Genomic DNA, 4,185 nt, shown 5'->3' on the forward strand with positions numbered 1-4,185 from the left:
CTGGGGTCTTTTGTGGCACTGGGGGTCTTTTGTGTCACTGGGGGTCTTTTGTGGCACTGGGGTCTTTTGTGGCACTGGGGTCTTTTGTGGCACTGAGGGTCTTTTGTGTCACTGAGACTCTACAGGCCTTTCAGGCAGGTATTTCCTTCTTATCTTACTTTTTCCTAAAATAAATGAGCTCTCTTCCTAAAAATCCTTATTCTCACAGAAATGATCTATAATGCCGGCTCTATATTCACACAGTATTTTCCATTTTGGTCAAGAGGGGGTAAAAACACAGACTGTTTGCCATAGTTCTCACGTCTGACAGGAATTTTTCCAGTGATATTTTCCTTCCTGGGTACTAATCAAATACCTCCCACTCAAACCCGTTTACCATGGTTATGACTTTTAAATTGTCTTGTAAATAGGGACAATAACTAAGAAAGTAACCTTGTAAATGAACTAAGGGGGAAAGAGAGATTCTAATGATGTGTAAAGAAATAACTGAAGGACCAATTGTTGAGGGCTCATTATAAATGCCAGGCAGTTGGAGAAGACATTACACATATTTCCTTCATCTATGCCACAACCGTATGAGGGAAGTATCATCACCTTCCTTTTACAGATGAGGAAACCGAGGCTTGAAGAAAGGTTTAGTTATGTGCCAAGGATCATATGACTAGAAAGAGATGGGACCAATGTGGGGAACAGCTCTGCAAGTCTCAAAGCCTGAACCATTCAGCACCCTGCCATTGGCTTTCTCTAAGGCAGTGGTAGGTCTGCCTTCTTAGGTTAAGCGGTTTGCCTTGAGCAAATGATACAATGGGTTGAATAACAATGGCTGCAGTTTCTGCTTCTTGAAGACTTTTTTTTAAAGTGCCAAGAACAGCAGTGTCTATTTCCAAACACGTATTTGTTCATTGAATAAAACTTTAGTCAGTTAAATCAGATCCTCTCCCCCCACACACCTCAAGTTTGAGGACTGCTCCATTATTAGAGTTATTGCCGGCATTATTATGAGAGAAAAACCACAAAACAGGGAAGCTAGAAATCTCAGCAGCTGCCAAGAGGAGGGAGCTGGAGAAGCAGAAAAGAGAAAGCGTGCCTTTTGAATCAAGGTCAGCCACAGAGGTCTGCAAGCAGCTGTACGAAGAGAGCAGGAAGTGGGAATTCGTAGACACAATGAGAGCTCCGAGAAAGGCTCAAGCAAGCTTAGGATCTCAGTTGGTATCCAAAGAAGAGATAGAAAGGGGTAAAGGGAATATTAAGCGTTTAAATGATCTAATTTATTTATTTGACATTTACATTTTTAAGCATTCAAAACTTAAAATACATTTATTTATTGTATTTGTGTGCCATCACACCTGGCTGGTTGTTCATTTATTTGTGTGGTGTTTGTATGTGTGCGTGTGTGCATATGCCTGTGTATTCTGGCCTCGTGTGTAAGTCACAGGAAAACTGTGTGAATGAATTCTCTTCATCCACCACGTGGGGCCCTGGGATTGAAATCAGGGTATCAGGATTCTTCAGAAAGCTCCTTTACCTGTTCACCATCTTGCTAGTCATCAAACATTATATTTTTAAGTTAGAATTCAGAAAAGTAGGCAGACAACTGCCTCAACCTGATTCTTGCCTTCTCGTAGCTTATTAGTTACTGAGGGATGCGATGTAATCCGTCACAGTAATAAATTTATGATTATTTCTATAACAGTGCAAGGATCAGGCCTGGGAGTGTAGTTTAGTGGGCAGAGTGCTTGCCTGGTAAGCACAGGCCCTGGTTTGATCTCTATCAGGGGATGAGCAGGCATGGTGCTGCGTGCATGTAATTCCAGCATGTAGGAGATGGACCGGGAGCTCCAGTTCCAGGGATCCAATGCCCACTTCTGGCTTCAAGGGTATCTGTGCACAAGTTGGCATACATTCACACAAACACATAAATAAAAATAAATCTTAAAAGAAGAAGAGTGCAAAGACAACTCAATAGGGAAAGAATCATTTCAATTAATGATGATGGGGAAATTGGATATCTATAATGGATTCTTTCTATTACCATATTGAAACATAACTGAAAAGGAATCAATCACCTAGTGTATGACCTAAAACCACAAAATTCTGGAGTAGAACAAATAGTAAAATCTTTATGACATTGGATATGGCAATAATTTCTTACATATGATATTAAATACAAAAACAACAAAAGTAAAAATAGGTAAATTATGCCATATCAAGACTTTAAATTTTTGTGCACTGAACATACAATCACCCTGAGAAAAGGTTGTTTTAAAAATGAAGAAAAAACACCAAAGCTACAGAGAAACCCTGTCTCGAAAAACTAAAAAAAAAAAAAAAAAAAAAAAAAAAAAAAAAAAAAAAGAAGAAGAAAAAAGTACAATCAAATGTTGGGTGTGATGATGAAAAAAAATGAAAGAACAAAAAAAAATTCCAAGGATGCAAAAGGTTTAAGATTTCCCTGGGCACAGCACAAGCGAAGAGAGAGGAAGGAAGAACTAGGAGAACAGTCTGTCTGGAGTGCCCCTCGGTGTTCTTACTACACAAGAGGAAATGACCCCGGGGGTGGGGGTCAGGGCGGGCCTCTAACGGGTAATCACGGCTTAGTTATTCTAAGCAATCCCACTTGTTTGTCCTAAGCTATCCTGGCTAAAATGTGTTGTTTTCCTTTCATAAACAAATTTTTCTTAGCTGCACGGTGGTGAAGCACGCCTTTAGTCCCAGCACTCAGAGGCAGAGGCAGGTGGGTCTCTGTGAGTTCCAGGTCGGCCTGACTTACAGAGTGAGTCACACAGACAGGACAGCCTGAGATACAGAGAAACCCTGTTTCAGGGGAAAAAAAGGAAAAAAAAACACCTTTTCTTACTGACATGGTTGTTATGTTCATTTAACACGGGTTAGCCCCAGTGCATGCTGCCTTCAGGTTCCTCGGAATCAGTAAGGCCACGCTAGCCTGCGTTCTGTGTCCCGGATCTGCCATGCTAACCCATACTTGAACCTCTTTTTCGGTTTTACATGCTCCCTGATTGCAAGCAGTCTCTGCTAACATCTCTTTCTGTGGCGAGTCAGAACGTCTCGTGATAGCTGTTCCTCTCCTTCGTTCTCAATTTGCTATTAGAAACTTTGTGGTGGGTGAGGATTAAGTGAATGATTAGAAACTAAATGAAACACTCTTGGAACTGAAAGGTAAAGTAATTCCAGAGACTGAGGACTCCCAATTTTAAGCCACTTTGGGCTACGTCGTAGCAAGTCCCATAAAAAGGTAACTTATGGAAGGGGAGAAAATATTTATAAATCAACCCAACCACAAAACAGGTCAATTTAAAATGTTCAAAAAGGGGCCTGGAGAGAGGGCTCAATAATGAAGAGCCTGTATTGCTCTTCCAGACGACCCAAGTGTGATTTCCAGCGTCCACATCAAGTTTCTCAAGGTCGCCCGTAACTCCAGCTCCAGGGGAATCCCACACCCCCGACTTCTACAAGCAAAATTCACTGGTGCAAATTCCCTCTCACACATACCACATACAAAGCTCTTGGCGTTGGGGAGATGGTTCAGCTCTTTCATAGGACCGGATTCAGTTATTGGCACCAAGTATAGTAACTCTCAACTGCCGGTTAACTCCAGCTTCAGAAGATCAAGTGCTCCTGCTGGCCGCCATAAACACATGCACCCTCTTTCACGGACAAATGCACACAGACACACGGACATACACATATATAAAATATAAAAACCAGATAAACCTTTAAAAAAGGTTTTCATCAGTCATTTTACATAAAAGTTGAGCTGGTCCCGCCGAGAGTCGAACTCGGATCGCTGGATTCAAAGTCCAGAGTGCTAACCATTACACCACGAGACCGCCACACTGAGCGCTGTCTATTATCATGCTTTTATGGACTTGTCTAGCTTCTGAAAGGCCAATTTACATGCCTAGTTCATGGGTGTGGATGGAATTTGATTATATTTCCTGACCTTTAGGTTTATAGTTTACACTGTCACTCAGCTCAAATAGTCAGATCTAAAAATTAAAATAAAACGGAAGGCCGGGCGGTGGTGGCGCACGCCTTTAATCCCAGCACTCGGGAGGCAGAGGCAGGCGAGTGTCTGGGAATTTCGAGGCCAGCCTGGTCTACAAGAGCTAGTTCCGGGACAGGCAACAAAGCTACAGAGAAACCCAGTCTCGAAAAACCAAAAAA

The 4,185-nt window shown here is 42.0% G+C and overlaps 1 non-coding gene across 1 annotated transcript; it reads right to left on the minus strand.

The window, feature by feature from the left end:
- Positions 1–3,776: 3,776 nt before the first annotated feature.
- Trnaq-uug lies at positions 3,777–3,848 on the minus strand. Its single transcript has one exon. It is a non-coding gene; the product is annotated as a tRNA-Gln (tRNA).
- Positions 3,849–4,185: the final 337 nt, after the last annotated feature.

The sequence above is a fragment of the Microtus ochrogaster genome, chromosome 10 (genome assembly GCF_000317375.1).
Source record: "Microtus ochrogaster isolate Prairie Vole_2 chromosome 10, MicOch1.0, whole genome shotgun sequence".
NCBI lineage: Eukaryota > Metazoa > Chordata > Mammalia > Rodentia > Cricetidae > Microtus > Microtus ochrogaster.